The sequence below is a fragment of the Drosophila arizonae genome, chromosome 4 (genome assembly GCF_054131065.1).
Source record: "Drosophila arizonae isolate 15081-1271.41 chromosome 4, UAZ_ARI_1.0, whole genome shotgun sequence".
NCBI lineage: Eukaryota > Metazoa > Arthropoda > Insecta > Diptera > Drosophilidae > Drosophila > Drosophila arizonae.
Window position 1 is genome coordinate 673980 of NC_142924.1, and position 26308 is coordinate 700287.

General features: G+C 41.2%; 1 protein-coding gene and 1 long non-coding RNA gene across 5 annotated transcripts in view; both read left to right on the forward strand.

Moving 5' to 3' along the window:
* The window catches only part of klar (klarsicht), a 148202-nt gene that overhangs the window by 47796 nt on the left and 74098 nt on the right, over positions 1–26308 (forward strand). The gene's annotated exons all lie outside the window — the stretch shown is intronic.
* Positions 1824–26308, forward strand: part of LOC149268942 (uncharacterized) — a 45609-nt gene continuing 21124 nt past the window's right edge. The window contains exon 1 of the long non-coding RNA XR_016269599.1: positions 1824–18176. This is a non-coding gene — a long non-coding RNA (uncharacterized LOC149268942). The remainder of the gene's footprint in view (positions 18177–26308) is intronic.

The following is a 26308-nucleotide window of genomic DNA, read 5'->3' on the forward strand; positions in this document are numbered from 1 at the left end:
ATGTTGCTGCAACATGCGTGTATAAGCGGCATGTTGCCAAGAGCCGAGTCGTAGAAATCGCTGGAAATAATTAATTTTAATTATTAATTGAGTTTTTAAATACAAAAATTGTGTTGTGTAAGCTATGGTAATTGGACCCGTTTGAATTTTTCGGGCAATTTTCTCATAAAATGCTGCTGTTTATAATATAAAGACCAATAAATTAAACTTTCAAAGTCCAGAGGAAAACCTTCAAAGCGAGTAAGAGAGAGAGAGAGAGAGAGAGTGTGAGAGAAATATATAAATTTGATAACAAGACAAAAAACAAGTCCGAAAAACGCCGAGATACTAATCGTAGGTAAAAGTGTAACGAAGTGAATAGAAAAATTACACGCGTTTCATTTTGCTTTTCATTTGCAATGACTTTGACTTTGTGCCACATGCGGCAGCTACTTGGCTATTGAGTCTCGGCCAGATTGTGTAACTGAGGCAATGATTGAGATCCCCGTCCTCCAAACTGCAACGACTTCCTCTCAAAATGTAAACCTTAGACAATGTTGGCTTGTTTTCATTTTCATTTATTGTACTAAAAAGTGAAAATTGCTTGTAAGAAAATATAAAAAAACTTACAATTGTTGCTGCTGCTGCTGCTATTGTCTGTGTCTGATAGAGCCCAAAGCTTGAGCTCAGACTGCAGAAGCGGACGTCAGTGTAATTGCAACACCTTCCCAAGTTTTGTTTAATGTCTTTTTGGTGGGGGGATTATTATCTATCTATATATACATATACACATATATATGTATGTATTTGTGTATAAAATATATATAGTAGATGTAAATTATGCAATGAGCGAAGCCTGTGAAAAACTATGTGAGTTATTTAGTCTCCGGTGGGGCGAGGGGGCAGCCTCGCACACAAATCTAAGACGGAAGAGCTGCAATTGCTGCTTAGCCTTGGGGGCTTGGCTTGACTTGACTTGACTTGGCTTGGCTTGGTTTGGCTTGGCTATGCAGCATTTTCGGTGCTGATTGAACATGACCATGACAGCTTCAGACAGCTGTCTGGATAATGTGATAGCTGAGTGAGTGAGAGAGAGGGTGAGAGAGAGAGAGAGAGAGTGCGGGAGGGAGCGTTATATAAGAATATTTTGCATTTTGTTGCTAAAAAACAGAATCAAATCAGTAAAGAATACATTCTTCTAGTGTTTTATACCTTTCCACCTGTCTGCCTGAACGGTAATCAACAATTTTCCCACATTTAACCTTCACTTGCTCAACCCCTCGATTGCTCCCATTAAAATCTCAGCTCAAATCTCTTTCCTAGAAAATTTCTCAAATATTTTCTTTGCTTTTTCTATTTGTATATCAGCGTGTTGCATAACAATGGCTTTTATTCGCTCTTGTTTATTTCACATTTTCTCGCTAATTGAGCATTCCATTTAGGTGGAATTCAGCAGGTCTCGATCTGATCCCCTTCATCCAGCTAAAATGATGCATGTGGGTTGCAGTTCCCACCCGCAGCTGTTGGCATTCGCAGCCACGAGCCAAATGAAAGTAAACAGCCAAAAGAAACAACAAACAGACAAACAACAAGCGAACAGCAAACAATAACAATGCGAACTGTTAGACAAAATATGTGTGTTGCATTCGCAAAGCAAACAAAAAGCGAAAACAAAATCGAAAATTGCAATCAGCTTGCAGCTTCGATGCATCGCCTCCGTTTTGGCCCACTGATTTACGACAATTGTTTTGTCACGTCGCCGATTGGCAACTAGAGGAAGGCAGAGTGGAGGGGGCGGTGTCGGGGGTGGAGCCTATTAGGGTGGGGAGCAGATAGAGAGGAACTCTCGAGCCGGCAGCCGAAATGTCAATTGCCCGAAAATGGTTAAACATATTTTCAATAAGTTGTTAGGCGTTTGTCTCTGTCGATTGTTGTTGTCTGGCAGGCGGCACGCAGCGGCAGCAGCAGCGGCAGCTGCTCCCTCTCCCTGGCTACCCAACACCTACCCCTGCAGACCCCACTTCCCCAGCTGCCCCATCCACACCTGCAGCTGGAGCAGTTGTCAATACGGAGGATGCATTCGCTTTGGACTCCACTTACTGCAGCCATTGGCGAATGGAAAGGCATGGAAGTATATGAGCGGAGTGATAGACTAGCAGATACCCTGTAATAATAATCTCAGTTCACTCTATAAAAAGCTATAGCTAGAGAGGCTATAAAGAGGGGGAAATTCATAAAGAAAATTATCTCTGTCGGCATACCCTGTCTATCTGACTGCTCAAGCAGGGTATGCATATTTGTCAGCCAGCGGCTGATTATCTCTCAAATATGAATTCATGGCTCGCTTGTAGGATGCGGGCCAGCTGCTGCTCCTCTGCGCCCATAACAAGCTCCCAACGCACTCGAGTGGGGGGCTTGGGGCCCAGGCTTGGGTTGCCTGCCCCCTTGGGTAAAACTGAGACTGCCAAATGCGAACTTTCCAAATATTAATTGAAATCTTTGCCACGGTGCGTTCTGGTTGCAACAAGCGTGTTGCAACGAGCGCATGTTGCGTGTGTCAGCTTAACAAGGATGTCTCTGTTAAGGCCCAGCTCCAAAAATGGCCAAAAGCGCAATGGCCCAAAGTGGACTGTGGGTGAGTGAGCTGCTTGGCTGGCAGATACCCTAGGAATAATTTAGAGGAACTATTATAATCTGTGTATTTATGCAAACTTTTCTAAAATGTGCATAAATACTCTAATAATCAGTAAGAAATGTTAACTGAACTATAAAATACCCTGTAATTTACTGGGATATGTTTTAAACTACTTAAGTGTTCGAGCTGCTTTAGCTTGTATACAAAAGAAAACCTAGACTCATTAAATTTATAAACAAAATGCATAGCAAATGACAGACTAAGAGATACTCCTTGATTATTAACGCCAACGTCGCAGCCAACGATTCTTCTTAGGACTTACTTAAAATAGATACCCTACGAAAAACACCTCTAAGAGTTTGATGGACTATGAAATACCGAATATATACTGCGCTTAGTATTTCATAAGTGAGTTGACTGTCTAATAGCTCACAGAAGATCTGTTAGACTAGGAGATATCCTCTTATATTTATGTATACGATTTCCATCTATATATAATCTTAAGACATATAGAGTTTTAATAGTTCCAGCCACGCTTCTTGGTAAACCCTTTTGCTTACAGGGTATGAGGCACTGCATAGCTTTGCGTTTTTCTGCCAGTCTCCACAAGAAAAGTGAAGGTGGCTCGCCACGCTCGTATTGGCCAAGCCAAAGCCTTGCCAAAGCGCAGCCAATGCAAGCCATAGCCAAAACGCTGTAACCTAATGACAATGACAATTGATTATGCGGGTTGTGCATTGCCGGATTCCAGTTTTGGGGCGCCCAGGAAGTGGCCGAGTTTGTCGCTGGTTTGGGCTTTATGGCGGCCATAATTTAAAGTCGCCGCCAATTCGATTTGGATCTGTTTTTTCGCCAGTTGTTTGTCCAATTCTACCCACTGACCATTGTTGCTCTCGTTGCCGTCGTCGCCGTCGTCGTCGATGTCCTCCGCAATCTCAGCACTCGATTTGCATAACAATTGGTCGAACTAAACCTTTCGCCCAATAAGTTAGAGCGGCGGCAGTCAAGTAGCCGCAGCCCAGTGGAGCTGCCTGCGGTCCAGCATATGCGCCAGCTGACCAATAAAACATTGCCGAATTAGCTATAAAAATCCGTTGATTTCGCTGCACTTTCGTTTGGCCCAGCAAATGAACCTTAAAATCAACTTTCCATTAAATGTTTCCTTTTCGTCTCTTTGCTGCAATTGCCTTTGCAGCTCATATAAATAATAATGGAGTCTGCCTGCTCAATTAGGCATTGAATAATGAAGTTTCTCAACTAAATATTTTGAAATGGATGTTTAGTGCCTTACAGCTTGAATTTAAGATATGGCAAAGACATTTTAGGAATTTTTTGAGTGTCTAGAAGTGGCAACCCCTAACTATTATCGATAATTTACTGAAATAGAAACTCTGTTCATTTTCCTAGCTATTGACTTTATTTTCTATCTATCTAATTAACTTCCGAGCTATGAAGCCTTCACACACCTGACAACCCTGTTTGATATTGTGAACTCAACACATTTCATCTCTGTCATCCACTTGGATCAACTCAAACGGCAAAGCAATTTATGAAAACAATTCAATTTGAGTTTTGGCAAATGAAAACAAATCGAATTCCAATCCAATCGACGCTCGAGAAAGCCTTTCTCCTTGACTTGGCTTGGCTTGGCTTGACTTGACACTGTTTGGCAAACACGCCCACAACTCATAAGATCATTTCAAGATCAGGAGACGGGCCGGCGATGTGGACAGATTATCAAGAGGAGGGGGTGGAGTTGGCACGGGCTGAAGTCGAGTTTCACTTTTCGCTATTGTTAATCTCATTTCGGCCGTTTCGTGATTTAAATTAACAATTAAAGTCGATAATTAACAAAATGAAAACATTGTAAAATAAAAACGAAAATGTAAACGTAAAAATAACAAGGCAACACCCCTAAGAAAAACAACAGCCACCTCGAAATTAGAGAAAAAATCATAACAATCTATCAAAGTAACCGACAAATTTTCATGAGCCATACATCAAATGTATGTGTGTGTGTGTGTGTGTGTGTGTGTGTATGTGGCCATAACAATGCAGACGGAGCTCATTCAAAGCCAATAACAAATGCGAGATGACGACAGCGCGAGGCACCGAAATGAAGTCATTACCACAGACAACAAAGCCCCAGAGTCGCGCCCAAAACCCCAGCTGATGAGGCTGGGCCGCCCCGACATGAGCTCGATCGAACGAAACCACGTCATTGGCGAGCATAGATCGACGGAGATTTCGTCATCGAGCTCGAACTCCACACGTACCGATGGCGATTTTCAGTCCAGGTCCAAGTCAAATAAAATTTATGACTGTCATAATTACATTTTCCAGCCGCATGCGGGAAAAATATAAAAAATAGCACAACAAAGGCGAACCGCAATCGAAAATATTTCAGCTAAAATTTTCAAGCTCCAAATGAAGGAAATCGAAACTAAAGCTCGATAACTGCGGCCCAATCGAAATGCCAATAAAAATCCATGAAAACTGAGAAGAAAAAGTCTACAATAAATTTCGGCCATAAAACTTAAAAAGCCAAAATCAACTCCTGATCGAGCATTAAACTAACTTTCGGGCACAATTTATTTCGATATCGTTTTCGATTTCGATTCCAATACCCTGTGACAATTGAGATTGGAGGTAGGAATTTGATGAAGGCATGCTGTGAGATATCGATTGACAATATCGATTAATATAAAGTATTTTATATATATATATATTGAAAATGCAGATGATATATTATCGAAAATGCAGGTAAATGTGGATAATTATGCCAAGAGCATATAGTTTATTAATTCTTAATTTTTATTGTTTCATTCGCTTGTTCGATAACGATAAATATTAGGTATATTTAAAATATGATATACATAGATATTGAGAAATTGATTCCCTTCTACTATATCGATATTTTTATGATTTGTTGATACAGTAAGATTATCGAATAGCAAAGAATCTATTCAGAAGTAACTAGAGTAGATTCATCCACAGTAGTGCAGTAGTTCTCGTCTGTTTCCAGGGCAACTGTCAGTCGTGCACTCCTGTATCAGTTTTTATTAACGTTTGCTCAATTTTCCAGCAAAGAGCTTTTTGTTTTTGCTTTCTTGCGAGCAGTTCGCCTCGAACAATGAAAAATGCATGTACGTTTCGAGCGAATCATTCAGGTTCATCATTAGCAGCGCGATTCGGTGGCGCGAGTTGGGGAAAAGGGAAAGGCGGATGGTGTGGCAGCCACGTCTGCAGCTAAAGACGGCGAGTGTCGCCATTTAATTGGCTCAAATTCAAGACGCGACTCGGATGAGTGCCAATTGCCAAGAGCAGAGACAGAGATGAGGATGAGGAGGAGGAGGGGGAGGCTCTCTAAGCAGTTAGTGCCTTGGGCTTGCGCTTTAGTATTTTGTATTTGTTTCCTTTTTGTTGCCTTTTGCTGATTAATGAAGACAATATTTTGTTTTTCGCCACCTTGTTAACGACTTTTTGTTGTTTTTTGTTGTTTGGCAAATGACTATGGAGAAAATTAAATTTATGAAATAGCTCATAAAATTATAAACAGAAGAAGCAGAGGGAGAAGGGGAAAAAGAAATGCATGAAATGACGCGACTTTATGGTGGGAGCTGATGCGGATGATGCGGCTGCTGGCTGCAGTTGATGATGAGCTTTGTAGGGTTATAAATGTGGCCAACTTTGATATATGGCATAGCAGTTAGGAGCCGTTAAAGTGCGACCCACAGCTCCAGAGAACGAACGACCAGTGTAGAAAGTGTGTTGGGAAAACTCTCGAGTGACCCACAAAATGATTCATTTGAATGGAGAACGAACCGATGCGACGTTCTGTTTGAGGCGATTGCTATTTTATTTAGCACTAAAGCGAGAGATCCTGTTGACTGAATTGCTTAGTCAGTTGGTAGTACTTGTTAGCTTTGGCTTGGCTAGTCAGCTATGCTAATGTGTTATCGATAGGCATACAGATATCGATATCTTTGGCGGCTATTAATCACGTCTGCCTGTAACCTTCGTGATGATTGAATTTTATTTGAAATGTGGCACACGCGGAATCAGACCCAACGTTTCGCTTGCATCTGTTTTGAAGTGCATTTGCATTGCGTTCGAGTGCGAATTGATAAAAGGCAAATGGAATTTGAATTGCGCTCCAGGCACAAAAGTCGCTGCCACTGGACTTTGGCGTCCATTGGCTCCCGGATTGGCCCAGAGATGCAGCCGCATTGAAGATAGGCCATAAAATGTGGCTGGCACTGATCGAGCTGGGAATGGAAAACCATTTGCCAGTTTGCCAGTTTGTCGAGTCGCTTGAGTCGCTTGAGTCTGCTGAGCATTGCGCACGCATCGAGCGCTGCCAACTGATTGCAAATTGATTAATGCCAAAGTCTTGAAACGGGAGTTGACCAAATCGAATCCGCAATGGATCACGCGCCACTTCCTCTGGCTCTACCTGGGATGACCTAGATTCGCTGTAGCCACTACAGAGGCACCGCGGCACAGCGACTCCCTGCCTCGCTCTCTCTATCTCTCTCGCTTCTTCTCTACATGGAGGCAACTCTCTAAAATTTATGTGTTTCGCTTGGTCCCAGAATTGTTAACAACAAATTTAAGCGGCATTTGTCTGAAGGCCAAGAAATGGGCTTTTACTGCGTGGCTCTAGGTAGAGCTAGCTTAGCTAGAAGGCGGTCTATGTCTACTCTATCGCGGTGGGTATACGAGATTCATCTATGTTTCTATGGAAGCGTTGTGAAGTGAAGTGAATATAAAGTATGCTTGATTGAGGCGATTAACACTTCGTTTGGGTTAATACTTAATGACATAGATGATGTCACTTGGATTCCTCAATTTGCTGATGAGAGCTGGCGAGAATTCCCTCGAGTTCTATTGAGCATTATTCTATGTATGGAAGAGAGTCTCTCTCTCTGTCTATACCCCAAGCAATGGGGAATGCATATGGGCAAGAGATTAGAGCGAGGGAGAGAGAGTGTAAGATATCGATAGAGAGGATGGTTTCCTCTTCACCTCTCACCTCTCTCTCCCTCTCTCGAATCTTTTGCCCGTATGCATTCCCCATTGCTTGTGTGCTCCTCCTTATGTTTTCGTCTCCTCAAGCATGGAACAGAGCCCCTCTCTCGCTCTCCCTCCATTCATACATATCTATCTATATCCCTTCCTCTCAATCGATATCTTACACTCTCTCTCCCTCTCTCTAGTCCTCTCTTTACTTCTTCCTCTTTTGTCATCTTACTCTATATATTCCATATACAATCCCTCCACTTTGCAGTGTATTCAATCTTCGTCTTTATCTTTGTTCGCTTCATTTTCCTGTCTAAGCTAAGTGTATTTTATTGTCTGACATTGTCAATTGTTGTTGCTCATTGCTGTTGTGGTTGCTGTTGCTGTTGTTGGTTGTTGTCTTGTTAACGCTTTTTATTGCCTCTTCCAGTTGGCGTTTGCATTTCGGCTAGCTGCTTTATAAGTCTATTTGTCGTGGTCGCTCCATGCAGATGTATTTGCCAGATACATTCATTAGCCCGCTTTGCAGTTACACTTACCTCGCTGTTGCCGCCCCCTTCGGCTCTCCGCCCCTCCGAGTCTACGCTGATTTATGCCCATTTGGCTGCATAATCTTTGGCCCGTCTAACGTTTCGTATTTAGACATTTCCTATATTGTCACCCCACCTGGCTGCAGAGTCCCCTCCGGCCAGTCGCTTCCAGTGTTTCTACTCAGTTTTTGCGCACTTGCTTGAATTGTTTTTGGGTTAATTAAAATAACCAGGCAAATGAGCAGTTAGTCAAGCAGCAGCAGTAGCAGCAGCAGCCGCAGCAGGAGGCGGGCAGGGGAGCGGCGGAGTGAGGGGGCAGTGGGTCAGCTGCTGCACGACGTGTGAACAGCGACGGCGAGCCAAATTAAAACTACAAGCAGCAGCAGCTCGCCGAGGCCCCATCTCGTTATGACTATGAATATGCAATGGGGCCTACGATGATGATGAGATCTAACTCTAAGGCTGGGCCAGGCCTCTCTCTCTCTCTCTCTCTCTCTCTCTCTTTCTCTCTCTCTCTCTTTGTTTCTCCCATATCTAGCTGATTGGCTTCTTGTTGCCGGGGCGCGCCTGTGCGCAATTAGTTTGGCCCTCTGCAGCTGGCCCTCTTTTAAGCTATTTTGGCACGTTATCAAAGCGCGGCAAACGAGTTTTCCACACCCAATGCCAAAGCTCAGGCTGCCCAGGCTTGCTTCATCCCATCTGCTTCGACAGTTACACGCAGCGAAAAGTGTCGTAAAATGTTTAAATGTGTAACAGGGCAAATATTAGTTGAGATTCGTTTTTGGGTAAGGGAGAATGTTGCCTGAAGAGCTCTCTTTGTGGATGAAGCTTCATTATTTCAACTCCAACTTATGAATTCCAATTCCTTTATTCCCTTTTCTCTTCAATCTTTCTATAATTATAGCAAAGTTTGTCAGCTCTCATCTGCTTCTACATCCACTCCTACAGTTTTTCGCTCAGTGTATTTATGATGTTCTTCTCTATTAAAAGTTTGGCCTCCGCTCCGCATTGCTCTGCGCTTTGTCTCTTGTTTCGTGATTGTTTTAACAAACATCGTTTGGCAGTTGGTTCTATTCTCGTTGCACTTGGCCCGCACTGAAACTGGTTGACAATGTTGCAACTGTTGCAACTGGGCAACATCGGCAAATAAGGGAAAACTTGTCGGCTTGGCATGGCGTTTCCTCAGAGTGCGCACTTCTTGGAAAAGCCAAGAAGATGGAACAGAAACAGAGACAGAAACGGAGAGACACAAAGAATCTCTTGCATTTCCTTGGGAAATATTTGTGGCATTTGTCTTTGATTTGATTTGATTCGCAATGCGCAAACTGCAGCGATTCTTCCTGCTCCGGTTCAGTGGCACTTTTACCATGATCTACTTTGCCTTAGAGAGTGTCTCTCCCTCTCTTTTATTCTCTCTCTCTCTCTGTCTTTGTCTCTCTTCTCCAAGCTTGGCCAGCCACAAATCGTTGCCAGGAAATCCGATTTGTGGTAAAAGTTGTTGCGGCTAAGCGCATTTTGTGTGGGGCTTCTTGGTGTGAAATCTAAGCAAGTTATGTTGCTGCGTCGGGTGGGTGCTTGACTTGAGTCCAGTGTTAATCGACAGCTTATATAATAGGGGTCACTGCCTTCGTTTAGCGGATTGCTTGTGCGAAAGAAAGGCGTGAGATTGGGAGAGCGGGGCGGAGTATAAAGGGATATGCAAAGATATGTGAGTGCAGCAGGCAGTGATGAAAGTGTATAAAGGCATATGGACTATTGTTATGATATAAATTGGGTTTACTAATCAGAAAGTTGTTTTGTTATATGGATATGAGTGTGTTACAGATATTAAATTTACTCTTACTCTTAACTTGTCTTTTCATTCGCATTAAATTGCTCAACTCAAATTTTTAATTTTATCTAGTCACCATTGCAAATATCGATAACTAGCAATCGATAAAACAGTGAAGAGCACTTTAAAAAAATCTGTTTACCTTATTTCTTCACATTGTCATTTCTCATGAACTCTGGCAACTCGAATTCGAACTTCTCTCAGCTCTCGCATCTCAATTCAAGCTGAGGAGTGAACAAATCGATAAATGCATAATCATCTCATTTGCATTTAGCTATCAACAGAGGAAGATCATAAATGCACAGCAAAAGGATGCAACATTTGTTAGCTTAGCACTCGAATCTAGTTGATTCATTAATCATGCACTCACTCATTCATTCATTTAGTCATTTATTCACTTGTGCCACGATAGTTGATCTCAGCTCCAAGTGCAAGTTCAGTTTACAGATTTCTTCTCTATATCTCTCGCAGATATATGATCTTTTATTATAAATTGTGGCACGTTCGCCTTCTTGGGGCATGGCCTGGCTGGCCTGCTGAGTGGGTGGCTGCTAAATGCCGTTATGCACAGCTGCAAAACAGCGCTGAAAAGTGGCAGCAACAATTGTGCGTGGGTGGCCCATAGCAGCAGCAGCAGCAGACAGCAACACTCCATGACTCCTGCTCAAGCTCTGCTCCGACTGCTCTGACTGCTCCGCCTGCTGCTTCATTAACACGCGCTCATTGTGTCGGTTCGCTTTGTTTGCAGCTTTTTGCTGCTTGTGACACTCAACACGCTGAACTTCAAAGCGCAGCGATTAATCAGAGAAAGAGAGAGAGAGACGTATACATAATGCATATATATATAGATATATCTTGTGGCCAAGATTCTGTGCTCTGGCCAAAAAACATTTCACACCAAGTTTCACTTGGAGGAGCCGCTCGTAAATCATCGCCCAGGCAGGACTTGTGGGCGTTGCCAGCGTCCATTAGAAGCTTACGCAGGCGCAGCTGTCGCTGATCTCACAGCACTCACAGTGCTCAGCTCTCAGCACTCAGCTGCAACAATCTGTTGCAAGTTTCTCTCAGTCGACTCGTTGGCAGGCGTCGAGTGATTTGCTAGTTTCCTATGCCGCCAGATTGGCGTTTTGTTTGCCGTTTGATTGTTGCTTTGTTGCTTTTGTTGCTGCAGCTGGAGATTGGCCAGCGCTTTGCGGTTTGCCCAACTTTATGGAGCACTGGGTCAGCAGCAACAGCAACAGCAACGGCAGCGGCAGCAGAATGCACTCAACTGTATAAATTCTATGAAAATTGTTTATTGTTCAGTGATTGAAATCAATTTGGCGTGCGAAATGCTTGCGCAAAATCTAGAAAAAAGTAAGAAAAAAAAAAAAAAAACTCTTTAAGCAAATTCATAACAATCGCCACGGCGATCGCGCGATCTCAGCCATCAAAGCGATCTCAATGGACTCTCGAGCAGATCTCCATGTCGAGATCTTGTTAATCATTTTGCAGTTCAAAAGTTCAGCGGTTTTTGTGCATTCCAAATGCCAATTGTGGGCTTTACCACTTTGCGTATACCCTGTAAATATTGTAGACAATGCTGGGGTATACTTGATTAACAGAGGGTAACTTAACTGGTAATGTAACATGCAAATGAATATTTTATATATTTTACTACACATGTGTATATCATATTTTTATGTATATTATTCATATCTTATTATTCAATGTGAATATATATGGAAACTATTTGAATGTAATTAACTATTCTCAGGCACAACAGTAAATCAACCGTTAGATGCGTTGCAGCTCTGCAGAAGGCCCTGCTGGGCCATTTGCTAATGTTAATGGTTAACATCAATGTTAAGCGCGCGGCAATTGAGATTTCGAATTTCGCAGTTTATCGAGGTCTTTATGGAGGTGCCGTAACACGGTGTAAAAGTTTATGGGCCATTTGCCAGTGCATTCCTCTCGCACTTGTGTTCCAGATATTATGCAAGGCGCATTCTCATTATCGAATTACAATCTGCCACGTTTCTAATAGCCAAGTTGTTCGATTCTTGGCTGCTGTTGCTGCTGCTGTTGCTGTTGCCTTTCATCTATTTGGTTGCAGCTATAACTTTCCAACCACGCAGTTGCAGTTGCAGTTGCTGCTGCTGCTGCTGTTGCTGTTGCTGTGGCTCGATTATTATTTTTATTGCTCGACTGTGGCATGCCGCAGAGCGCATCGACAGCAATTGCCAAGATTGCGTCCTCCTGCACAGAGTCTTTGGCTATTGGCATTTTGTGTTCATGTTTTATCTGCAGCTCCTGCAGCAGCGCAACAGCCGCAGCAGGAAAATGCGGAAAATTGTTGAGCTAAACTGTGATGCCTTGAAATGGAAAACTTTACGACAGTGCAACGCATAAGCTCGCTTATCATTTGTCCCATCTCTCACAGAGCTGACAGAGAGAACTCGAAAGTTGTTGTTGGATCTGTGTTTTTGGTTTTTGCTTCTTTACTGCAGGCAATTCACTTTTCTATTTATCATGCGAGTGGAAAATGGGAAATTAAAGTTATTGTCGAGAGACAAAAAGAAAGCAAAGGATAGAAAACTAGCGCAACGAACTGCGGCAGCAGCTGCTGCTGAAAAATGCCTTGGAAAGTGAACTGTGGAAAGAGGAAGCAGCAGCAGAAGCTCACATGTTGTGTTCCATAAATAAGCAGCTAGCAGAGCTGAGGAAGATCAAATACTCTAGAGCAGGGGAATGAAATGATATCTTAAGAATTATGTGTACGTTGATATCATTGTAAATATGCTAAGTATGCTGATTTTTAAAGATATATTTCACAAAATCAGAGAACATATTAAACTGAAATTGAATTAAAAGGGTTTCGAATTATAGGATTCATTAGCTTTTGCTCGGCTCTCTCTGAACTCCTTCCTTGGATGAAAATTTCCCAGACTTTTTTCATTTTGTAAAGCTGATCCTATTCTCATCTAGACAAATATCTTTAATAATACCCCAGCTCAATTCTCGGAATACCCTTCCCTAAAAAATGAAAAGAAAAGCAAACAAGAACTGCAATCGCTTTACTCATAAACTGAGGCATAAACGTTGCTTGGCTGCCAAAACAATTAGGCAACGAATCAACTACTGTTTTGGCCACAGTTAACTGCCAAAATGCTGGCAGCTGGCAGTTGGCTTCCTGTGGCCTCAGTTTGATGTGGGCGGGTGAAAGCAACAACAACAACAACAACAATAACAACATCAGCAACATCAACTAGAACAGCAAATGCTCTGCCTTGTCTTTAGCTTTGCCTTTTCGCTGCCATCAATTAGAGATGTAGCTGAAAACTGGGCCTCACTCACTCCACTCCACTCCGAGTTGGCTGTCTGACGGACCGAGACCTTGCGCTTGAGACTTCAATTAAACTGAGCTCAGCCAGTGGGGAGAATCGTGCATAGACAATATTTATCAATCACCATTATTCTAACTGTATGCACAAAAGTTGACTTTCAGTTATGTGTTTATAAAGTAGCTGCCAAAGGATTGTGAGTGCGGCGGGTATAACTGACTGTCTGATGCGCTGTTTCCACAAAGAGAAAGAGAGGGGGAGAGCGAGAGCGATTGATGAGATGAAAGTAGAGACTATTCTGTATTCCTATAACTAGACTCAGGTATAACTCACTGCAATACACTACAATGGAGTTCTATTAATGCCAACCAATATACCTTCTCTGGATACAGACTGACAGTGTATTGAGTAAAAGAACCGTCGCTGAACCTAACCTGGCTAAAAACTCATAACAAACGCAAAGTTCAGCCGGCAGTTCAGTAGAACGCGCGCACTTCCAGCTCAAAGGGGAGGCGCAAGGCGAGAGCTGAGTGAAGGGGAGGGCGGAAGGGAGGGGAGACTGGCGTTGGCAGCCGCTTTGGTCGGTGCATGCCGCAATGAACTCGCAACTTTTAACTGTTTTTCCGCGCCGACGTCGTCTGTGTTTGCGATTTGTGAAAGCTTCTGCTTCAGCTTCTGCCTTAGCTTCTGGCCGATGGAAAATGAGTTTGTGCTGCGCTTCTAGTTGCCGCCGTCACGGCTCACGGCTGCCGAGTTGCCTAGCTGCCTAGCTGCCTAGCTGCCTAGCTGCCTTGCTGCCGGCCTGTTAGCTGTTGGCCATGCCGCTTGGCCAACAAAAACAGAGTTCTGCAAACAATGCATAAATTGTGCGCAAGCCAAAAGGCCAAAGCGACAGAACGCGAAAGTAGTTCAAACTCTCCCAAAACGATATGCAAATATCAACTTTTTGGTCGGCCATAGAGGTTAGTCAGGCTATGGCTGGGGCTGGGGCTGTGGCTGAGGCTGAGGCTAATTAACTGCCAGCTGTGTTGATCTACGACTCGCAGATAGACCAAAATATGAACTGCCACAAAGATATGATCCGAAAATTCATTTCATTCATTTTCTATAATTTCATTTTGTTAATTTTTCTCTCACTCTCTCAATTTTGAATTTGTTTTCTGTTTATTTTCAGGTAAGCACAAAATCAACTTTTACCCGCAGCTGATCTTTTGCGTTTTACTCGTATTTTTATTGCCACGTAAGTAGCACGAACCATAAATCAGGAGAGAAGAGAGAAAAAAACACAGTTGAAGTGTGGGGTGGGTGATGGGGAGGTGGGGAGTTGGGGAGTTGGGGAGGCAACTCTGTCGGCTGCTACTAAATGCTTTGATGTCAAAATGTTGTTATGCAAAACCCTTCGATGTTGCCCATGGACAGCACGTGAGCGGCTCGATATGCGGACAGAGAGTGGGAGAGAGTGAGAGTGAAAGATGAAGATAAACAGCATAATTAAACAAGAAGAAGACGAAGCAGAAGGCAACTGAAGCTTGATCTTATATATGAGCTGAGAAGAAATATAATAGAAATCTATGGAGAAGTTGACTTCTTGAGAGTTGTGTAGAATTAGTGTAGAATAGAGGTATAGCTGGACTAGACAACTGAAACTGACATAGTAATCGTTATCGGTAATTTATCGATAGTTCACTCAATGCTTTTGCACATTATATATATGAGAATATATTTGATTACACATGATTTCCCTCTGTCCCATAGTACTAGAGTCCAAGGGCAGTTGCTCTGAGTGCGCAGTCTGTAGTGTAGTGTATGAATGTGTGTATATAGGAAGAGTAGAATAATGGAACAGTCTTGAGTAGGATTCAGCGAAGCAGCTAGCATGAAACAAAGGAGAGAAGTAAAGACATTTATTTATAATATAACATATGTTTAAGCAGAAAAACATACAAACATATAGTATATCATTTTTAATTTGTTTAATCTTGTCAAGAATGAGGAATGGCCTTCAACCTAGAACCTTCAAGCTGACTGAAGACTAGAGAGACTATATACATACATACATAAATAGACTATATGTTTATATGTATTGTAGATCGATAAGCGGAAGTAATCAAGCAGAAGAAAGCAACGAAGTAGCTTTAGTTATATTTCATAAGTAAAGTTTTATAAAAATGACCTGAGCGAGAAAGAGAAAGGGAGAACGTGATAGTGAGAAGGCAAGACGAGGCATAGTTTAGGCTCGGGGTTCGACTTATGAATGAAACGCATTGTGTGAGCGATCGATATAAATAAGCTTTACAACAGCTGACTGAGATCCACCTCTCTGTCTCCCCCTCCTCCACTCCCCCACTCTCTGTTTAGCTCCGTCTCGACGCTGTGACAAATGTCCAAAGATTCATCAAAGTTTTATGAGTTTTCCCGCTTTCTTTGGCTTGATCGAGCCGTACGACTTTACAGCCTCAAATTTGCCATAAACCTTTATTTTTCGAAACAATTTTACGCATCTTTATTCGGGCATAAAATAAATTAATGTGCTTTGGGCTCTCAGATTTTGTGCAATGTTTTACAATATAAATAATTGGGCTTGTTATGAAATTTACATAAATTTGTTTAAGCATTGAGGCAGGCGCGGCGCAGGAGTTGGGGGTTCTACATGGCCTTTATATGGTTGTTTCCCTCTCTCTCTCCCTCTCTTTCTCTGTATTTTGACGGCTGCGAGCCATTCTCAAGTTATCTCAATGTGTGTTGCGATCATTTGTCAAATCTTGTTTTTTCTTTTCTTTGGCCTTTATCTGGGAGATTGTTTGGCTTTTTAGCTGTGGCTATCACCGCCCGCAGCTACTTTGAATTCCAATTTGATATCAAAATGATTTTAAAATTGTGAAAATTAATCAAAAGCAGAAAAGGGTACAAAATTGGCCAGGCCCTTGCATAACATTAGTTAAAAAATTGAGCTTGTTTTGTCTTTTAATTGTGCTTTTTGCATTTCTTTCTTATGTTTATGATTAATTTGCAGAGATTATAAAGCGAGGCTAACATTAAAAGACAATTAGCAACGCTCGCTTGAGCGTCTGCTTACGCAATATGCAAAGGAGTTTTTTTAATCAAATTGCTAAAACTTAGTTGAAATTTTTGTTAAGATAGTGTAGAAGGTAGGCAATTAGGTTAGAGTATCAACGAGAGAAGAGAAAAGTTCCATGAGCATATGTCACATGAATGAATGCATATTCCATATATAGATAAATGGACATTGCCTTTTCTTTCTTAAAGAACCGTTTTAACACCTTTGAACTTGCAGGTGGCAAAAGTCAAAGACCCTTGAAGTCAGCTCGAAAGTCCCTGAGAAAGAAATGTTCTGCCAGACATTTCCTACGTCAACGTTAATGCGCGAAATTCCAGGCAAACAATAATGAACGATTTAGCACCCACACACGAGTTGAAGAAGCAGATACATATATGTATGCCAACAGATACATAGGCATAGATACAGCTACAATGTAGCCAACAATTAGCATCTGTGGTCTGCTGCCTGCCATAAAAACCTAAAACAGCGCAGCATGTTGCTACATGAGTGGAATGTTGCCAGGCATTATGCGAAGAGAGCTCAGCAAATGTATCTTAGCAACATTTCCAAGGCAGTCGTTTCGTATTCGTGAAGAAGTTCGCGAAATCCCGCAAGGCTGCGCAGCATATGCGTGAAGAGCTCAGAAAATGAAGCTTGGCAACATTTGCCAAGGCAGTTTAAACTGCTGCAATATGTTGCCAAGCAATATGCGTGAAGAGGTCAGCAAATGAAGCCAGGCAACATTCTAGAAGGAAATGTACTTGAGGAACAAATGCTTGCAAGCAACATGTATGAAAGTGTTTGAGCAATGCAGGGCAACAGATGCGGCCAAGGACAATACTCTCGTTCGTGTAGCGCAACAAATGTTGCCAACTAAAACATGTTGCGAAGTAATCAAACAGAAATGTTGCAAGCGTTTTGCTCGCTTCGAACATGTTGGAATCACGTTTGCGACTACAACTCCAAGCGGCAACACGCAACGCGCAGCCCGCAGCATGTGTACGTGTGTTGTCGTTGCTGTGAGTGCGCGCCTGTGTTAGTGTGTATCTCATGGATACGCGAACGCGCAGATAAACGCGCCAGGCCATAAGCAAAATGTATCTGCGCAGTGAGCGTCGGCCTCAGTAACACGCGAGCGCTACTCCAATGCAAACGCCGCTACGGACGGCCGAATGTCTGCACCAGACGCATGAAAACAAAAACGCGCGCGTTCGATTCGGCGCATTTACCACAACAACAAATAATAAATGAATTTATAAATTTTAAAAGAGAATTTATAAAGTGAGAAGTGCAAAAGTTTTGTTTACTGAATGCATTTAAGAGCATTTCTCCATGTGAATAGAAATATATAAGAAATACATATATAAATATGAAAAACTGCTGAATATGAAAGTGAAGTTCAAACTGAATAAGAACGAAATGCCAGCATAAAAATTCCCTGGAAACATACACACGCACACTCATACACACACACATATAGAGACGCAAGCCGGGGCAACTGTAGTGCATATAAATACGAGTCGAAGTTACGAAGTTTCAGGCGGCATTTTTTGTTTGCCTGCAAGAGCACATATACATACACACATACAAATACATACATATACGTACATATGCGTGTGTGAGTGTTTGTTCTTTACCCCAACTCCGCGTGTTTTGCGAACCCAGAGAACCAGTACGCGTCGTTGTATTAGTGAACGTAACTGTGTGTGTGTGAAGCGCGACTCTCTCGCATGAACTAAAACACTAAAATATAAAACAAAACAAAGAAAAACTCAAGAAAGTATAAAACAAAAAGGTAAACTACCTACTTTACTCTGCCCCTGCGAAGCAGCCGCAAAAGTGTACGCAAAATATACCGAAAATATCAGAGAAATATATATAAAAGGACCGACCATCCATATACATACATACATATATACGAGCTATATATACATACAGCGGCAGATTTCTTGAATTGAATCTTGCCCTGCTCTGATTTACTGCCTCCACCTCTTTTTTGGGCACTTCCTCTTCAGCGACAGCTTCCTTCGCTTCGCCTGCATCAAAGAAGAGAAGAAAATAAAGTATCTCGTGGATACGTTTTCTCTCCTTCTCTTTCTCTCTGCCTCTCTGTTTCTGTTTTGTTTTGTTGTTTGTGTTTTGTCGATTACTTAACCGCATTGGATTTAAGCGACATTAACGCAATTCTACACAGAAAATACGCCTGGTGGGTCTCTGATGCCTTATGATGTCGGATGTCTTATGAATTATTATTCCTATTACAGTGCTCACTCGCTAATTGAAATGAATGGCCTTGCAAGTTCTTTTTAATTTGCTAAGAAAATGCCATAAAAATTAATTAATAATATTAAAGAATTTATGCGTGCATATATTTATTAAATAATTTGTGTGAAAGAGTAAACTAAATTAGTTGAAATTGTATTTTAAAAATAGTCAAATTGTTATATTCCAAAAATGATCTAACACAAATGAAGTTAATTATTTAATTATTATTTACAAATATTATTTGAATTAACAACTATTTATTATTAAATTAAGTTTAATAATGAATCTCACGCAATTCTTGCATACCAAATTCACTATTAGCGAGTGTTTACTGTATAGATACAAATTATATATATTTTTATATATTATTTCTTATTCATTCTGTTAAATTTGTGAGCGTTTAGCAGCTTTAATGTTGTATATGAAAAAAAAAAAAAGAAAATCAAAAGCGAGGCATATTTTTTGCATGTGCTTTGCTTCTTTTTCTTCATTTACTTTTTGGTTACTTGACGATTTTCTATATTTCTATACGTCTAGCTACAGATATAGCAGATATTTGCGTAAAAAGTCGTGTGTGTCGCGTAAAACAGTGACAAAAAAAGATCAGATCTATATAAGCATATACGTATATATAGATATATATTCATATATGTAGGTTTATATACAGCTGTAGCTGTGCTTTGTAGTTTAGGCAAACGTGGAATTTAGGCAACATAAAGTACTTATTTTGCTTATGTTAATTTATAGTTCTTTACTTTTTTCATGTTCTTGACATTTTTCTTTTGAAATTGATTGTTGTTGAATTGTGCGTAAGTTGTAGCTGTGATTATCTTTAATCTTTACTTGAACAAAATAAGAGAGACGAAGGGAAGAAGAAGAGAAAAACAAGCAATTTATTTAAATAGTATTTAAAGCTAATTGCCACAGCAGTTGGTTGCCTCTCTGTTTGGGCTCATTCGAGTAAAATCTCTGCTTCTTCTTCTCCTCTATTTTTCTCACATATGTTTCAATAATTGTTTTGCGTTTTTAACAGTTATACTGTTTCGTCTTCGACTTCTTCTTCTTCTGTGTTGAACCCTTAAGCTTGTGGAGTGTCAAAGCCGCAACCCTAAATACTTGAATTGCAGCTCAACATCTGTGTTGAAGTAAATTTGCAACATCCTGTTGCACATAGGCTGGCCACATCCTTTAAACAGCCATTGACACAAATCAACACAGTTGACTCACCCCGAGAGCTCTTTGCACCTCCCTCCTCTGCTGCTGCTGCCGTAGCCCTAGAGCTAAAAAGCACAACAATTGCCCATGATAAACCTAAAACCCAAAATCCAAGTCGAGTCATAGCTACGCTGCAGCTGCTCAAATTGAAGCTCTTGTCACAGATACAGATACAGATGCAGATACACTCATATATAGGTACAGATACAGATACAGATACAGATACAGTCACAGCTATTAACACACGATGACGATGACGTCGCATCTCATTGCGTTTTTATTTCGTTTCGTTTCGTTTTGTGGATTGCGTGTTTTGGGCAACAGAAATTGCCAAGCGAGCGAGGGTTGCTTCAATTTATTGTGATCGTTGTTGTTGTTGTTGCTGTTGTTGGCACAACAAAGCGCAGCAATTAAATTTGATGGTCGTGTAGGAAACCTGCATTTGCCAGCTGTGTGAAGGTGTTTGCCATTCCTTTCATACACTTCTGCCTGATATGGGTATAATGGTTAGAGTAGAATATTTGCCAGGGAGTGAATTCATGTGGGCATTGCCTAGGATGACAAGAAAAAATATTGGCTGTACAGAGTCAGCGATATCTGTGAGGGTACATGGACTGTTGGATAGCTAAAATAGATAACTGTGAGGCATATATCCATAGATAAACAAATCACTCTCTGTTAGAGAACTAATATCAAATGGAACAATCAGACTTCAGCACTTTCCGTTCACGATTGCTGGAACTTTCCCAATTTCCGGATACACATTTCAAGTGAATATATTTCCAATAACAAAATGAGAAACAAATATTTTTTAATACAATAACAAATAAAGTGAAATTAAATCATTTATATTTATAATATGCCTATCTTATCATGTAGGAAAGTCCATGCCTCTCTTTTGGGTTTGATTGCACCGGTTCTATCTAGTATAGTTTATTGCGAATTTAATCTCTTTTTTAACGAACGATCACGACTTAATTTAAAAGATAAAACTATCACATTGATACAATTAGCTCTGCTTCCGCTTTTTCCCACTTTCCCATTTTGTAGGGTATTTGACATTCGTTGTCTCTGGAGATTTCTATTCCATTCTTCTATTGTTGGTGGTTGATTTAGTTCTCGAAACTTTAATCAAACGTTGGTCTGGTTTGCTGGTTATATTCAATAAGTGCGGCGAGTGTTGATAGACTCGAACCTCCCTCTCCCATTCATCGATTATTTGATTGCCCTCTTCCCACCAACCAACCACCCACACACACACTCACAGGCACACACTCACAGGCACACACACTTGTAGTTAAAAATACTTTTCCCAACATAAAAATAATTGTTATGAATGTCGCCCTCTAGGCGGCTGTGTCCCTGTGTGTGTGTGTCGTTTGCTTTGGACTTGTCACTCGTGCCACAAGTTGTTGCATTTTGGACCTGAATCCAAATGCAGTTGCCCTTTACCTTAACCCGTCTCTCTTGCCATCTCCCTCTCTATCTCTCTTTCACACACACTTGGCGCTTCCTTCACTAATTTTCGGAGTTTACCTTTTCGACTTTATCAGCTGCTGTTTATCGTCGCTTCTTATTGAATTTCGGGCGCAGTTCGTTGAGCTCTCCTCGCTCTCTCTTCTTTCTCTCTCTTTATCTCCCTCTCTCTCAGTGGCGCGACAAACTCGTGCTGCATACTGCTTCTTCTGTCTGGCCTTCCTGGCCTCAGGTTCTTGAATTGATTTCGTTAAGTTTAACTTAAAACTTGTTTGTTTTTTTTTTCGTGTCCAAAACTGGTTTTAAGGACGTTTCACGCTGTTTTTTTTTTTTTCTGTGCAGACTTTGCATCTTGCAACGTGCCTCTTGGATTTACGTAAGTTTTCTTATGACTCACTGTGAGTTCTCTGAGTTGGCTAAAGAAACGGTTTAGCTGGATATATATCAAAAATGAGCAACAGAGTGTTGGGTACGCTGGAGGTATTTGGTTTAGTAATAGTAGTTTATTTATGCGTAACTCTGATTATAAATCAATATTTATGTAAGAAGTTTTCATCGCAGTCATCTCTCACTCTTTAGCTGATTTAGAGGCCATTTCCCATCGACCAGATGTTGCCATATTTTTGCGCGAACTTGAGGCATATTCTATGCTCTGTATATGTTGGAGCTTGCGATTCGTTGCGGCGAGGCTGTCATGACTAGGGATAACAGTATGTTGGACATTCCGCATCTGGCAGTTTCAATTAACGCATAAGAAGCATCTGCCCTTAGCCTCCCCGCCAATTCCGCCCCGCTCAGCTCAGCTCGGGCTCAGCTTGATTGCTGTCTGCCAGAATGACAAACGCGCATTCGCATTTGGCTGACAGTTTTCTTTCGACTTTTTGTTGTGTTTCTCCTGCCACATGCCGCGTGTGTGTGCCACACGTGCCGCAGAGACCCCTTTGGGCCATTTGCTGCTGCTGCTGCTGCTGTTGCAACTCATTTGCAGAATGTTTTCCCAGTTTTTCCAGCTGCGGGCTAAACAAATGCAAACGTAATCATCAAAGTAAGTGGAAATAAATGCAGCGAGCGCAATAAAAACAAATGATAAAATAAAGATACAACAACTAGCTGGAAGAACCAAAAGGGTGAGAGAGAAAGAGAGAGAGAGTTCCACAGAGAGCGAGAGAGAGAGGGAGAGAGTAGTATGGTCATTAAAGCCTCTGTCTTTGCGCAGCCTCAGGCAACATTTTTATGATCATAGCGCAAGGTAAGCGACTAGAGACAGGAAACAGGAATCTTGAAAGACTGAAAGAGAGAGCTAGTGGGAGAGGGAGGCAGAGCGAGGGAGCGCATGCTAGAATCGACGCAGCAGGCTCCACACTGGCTGTTAATATTATTTAAATATCTTGGCATCTATGTAGTATGTCCAGCTCCACTTGAGAAGATTTATGCATTTGGCATGCCTGCTGACAAGCCGTTTAGCCAGTTGTTAATGAGATTTGGCTTATGAGATATATGCAGCGATCGCCAATCGATCGCCATTTTCCAACACGCCCGAATCGACGAGGAAAATCAAATGAAAAGAAATGCCAACAATGTGAATCCAATCTGGCAGGCAATTTGACTGAATGTTTCGGGCCTGGCCCACTCGTTGACATTGAAATCGCAGCTCATTCCAGCAACAATGAAAAGTGAAATCTTCGGAATGAATAATGTCTATCTGCCAGCCAGTTCTTCAGCTCACTTCACCATTTTGTTGTTGTTGGAGGCTGATCACATGAAAGCGCAGCAAATTGCCTCAGAAACACAACAAATCAAATTAATAATCATGTGTCTTCGGTGCTTCAGTGCTGGAGCTACCAAAAATTCGTGCTCCATTCGAAATTGATGCTAGACGCCTTCGCAACGAATGCAACGCCCACTTTACCAATACGAAATCGTTTGGAATTTGCACGTAATTTCGATTCGAAATACCCTGCAAACAGGCAGAAGGCAGTGTATACAGTTCGGGTATATAGAGAGTGAGACGGAGGCTAGTTAATATTATATGAATTGATCTATACCTAAACTAAAGTTATCTCAAATATAACTTCTTTAACTTTATACATAATAGTTACACTAAGACTGCATATATAGGGTATCTCTGCGTCATTCATATTTGTCCAATGTGCTCTCACTTGTTTTAATGTTTTCTTTTGCTTGTGGCCTGTGCTACAAGTCCGAACGGCCTCATTATTTTCGGGGGTAATGAGATTTTTTAAGTATGCTGGAAAACGATTTGTTTTTCCTCGATTATTATTATTTTCTCTCTTTCACGCTCTCTCCCTCTCTCTGTCTATTGGTTATTTGCTTAAAGTGGTTTTTGAGTGGGTTCGATGAGTGTACGTATGAACGCTCTAATAGGATTTGTAGTTGCATTAAAAATGGGTTTTACTGGACTAACCACGAGCATTATCATAACTGAAGGTTAATCAGAGCTGTTTGATTGAAAACTAAGCTTGGGGCAAGCTGAGGAACGAAGCTCATTTATTATAATAGATCAATCTAGAGGAGTATCAAGATACCTATTGAATTTTGGGTTAACATTTTGGGTTTGAGTTAAGGAAGCATGTTAGATCTATCTGGGAGCTTGTCGCAGCTTGACAAATGTAAATATTTTAACTGTTTTTTGGGCACGTCTCGCTCTGGCAACATTAATCATCTATCGCTGAATCTTTGCATCTGGTTAGAAGTTTTTTTCTCGTCATGTTTGATTTTCCAAGCCAAAACAGCCTTGGGTCGAGCTGGCTAAATCGATTTATGGCTTGTCTTCTGTCTATGTTCTGTAATTAGTGAAATAGTAAACTAGTTTCTGCCACAAATGTTGAGAAGCTGTGGCAACATGTTGCGAGCCTGGACACGGCGACAAGTGTGTCGAGTCGCGTTTGAGATGCAGTCAGAGTCGAGTGTCGACAGCGTTGAGTGTTGGACAACAGCAAAGCGAGCAACACATAGAGCTAGAAGGAGAGTGAGAGAGCGAGAGAGAGAGAGAGAGAGATGAGGAAAATGTAGAAACGAATTCAAGCAATGCTCGGACGACAATTCCAGGTAAAACAGCTGAAACGTGCAACATTGCAGCTGCTGCTGCTGTTGCCGCTGTTGCTGTTGCGCGTGTCCAGGCCAAGGCAATTGTGGCGGACAGTGTCTGCTCTGGATTTATAGCCGCAGAACGATTGGCGACTCGCGACTGGGACTCGCCTCGCCTTAGGGTCAATGGCATTTGCTTAGACTTCTTTACAGCAATTCTTGTTGTTGTTGTTGTTGTTCTCTTGCGCATTGTGGCAGTTGTAAAACAACGAAGCGCGAATTATTATTTCAGCGAAGCGAAATGGAAAATGTTGTAATAATAAAGTGGATGTAGAGCCAACATATATATACGTGTGTATATGTATATTCAGACGACGACGGAACTAACCAGCTGCCCAGCCAAGCCCCAACTTCAAATAGATTATTAGCCAGCCAGCTGCCTAGCCTGCTCTATCTTGGCTGTGTTTGGTCTGGCCTTGCCTTGCCTTGCCTTGCCTAACCCATGAGCTGCCATTTACACCACATTCAACTTGGTTACTTACATCACATTTCCGTTAACTCAACACGCAAACCTTCTAACCAAAAGCAAAGAACTGCTAGAAACCACTCAATTTTGTGTTTAGTTTGTGTCTAACCTTCTTCTAGGAATCCAAACCAAAATTGAACAAACGGCAGCTTTAATTAAAAATTTGCTTAGCTAGGGATTGCATAGGAACAGGTAGTAGATGTAGTTGGAAGATGAAGCTATTAATAGATTTAAACACGAAAATAATGAAATAAGTAAGAGATGAAAACATACATAATTGAGGAGATACAGATTCAAGAGATACAGATTATAGAGTTGGAGTTCTAATAACAATAGAAGATGAAATAGAATATATTGAGAGAGATAGACATAGAGATAAAGATATAGATATAGATTTATCAGTATGAAATAATTCGAATAGATAACGATACATTGTGATGTATATGTAAGTAGAAGATAGAAGAACATGTAGAGATACAAGTGCAAAAAGTAGAAATATATAGGGTATTGCGATATAAATGAAGAGATACAACTAGATATGCATTGGGCATGTAGACAGTTAGATAAAGTTAGAGCAGTTGAAATCTAGTAAATGATATAAAAGGTACAACTGATTCATGTGCAAATGTTTATAATGATAAAGATGTTTTTCTTTGGCTATTCAAATATGCATATATATATTTGTATGTAAAAGATATAATTCAAGACTTTATGCATATTCAATTAAAGCCGAGTGCTGTTAGCTGGCAGCTTCTTCTTTGTCACATTTTCAGTTATTTGTTCTCGTAAGTGATAAATTACCAACAATTTTTATCTAATCAGTTGTCGTCGTTGTTGTTGCTGTTGTTGGGGGAAAGCGACGCCTCAGTTGTGCACTTAATGAGTCAATTAAGTTTATCTTTCACTCTCAGTGTCTGTGTCTGTATCTGTATCTGTATCGGAGTTTTTGTGATTGAAGAACGCAATTGAATTTAAGTAGCTCGAGCTTAAGTTATAATTGCGTGCTGCAGTTGCGTTGGCGCGTTGGAGAGCTGATAATGACGACAATCACATATCGCATATCAGACGTCATGATAATGATGATAATCAACATGATAATGTGTAAATAATGATAAATGATGTATCATTTGGGTCATTAAAGTGATGAAGCAGCGAGCACAAATCATGGCGAATCATTTTACGCTTTATTGATTGGGTTTATGATTCATTGACTTAAGAGCTAAAAACTTCCCAAATCGGACAATTCTAATGCGACTTCAATCGAATTTACATACAAATAGAATTACTTCGACTTGATTGACTTGTCTTTTAATAGCTTTTCTGGTTCTTTGTCTATTTGGGCGTTTCATTTCGATTTGCCTTTCGATTTTCCTTTGTTTTTCCATCAAATCCCGCAG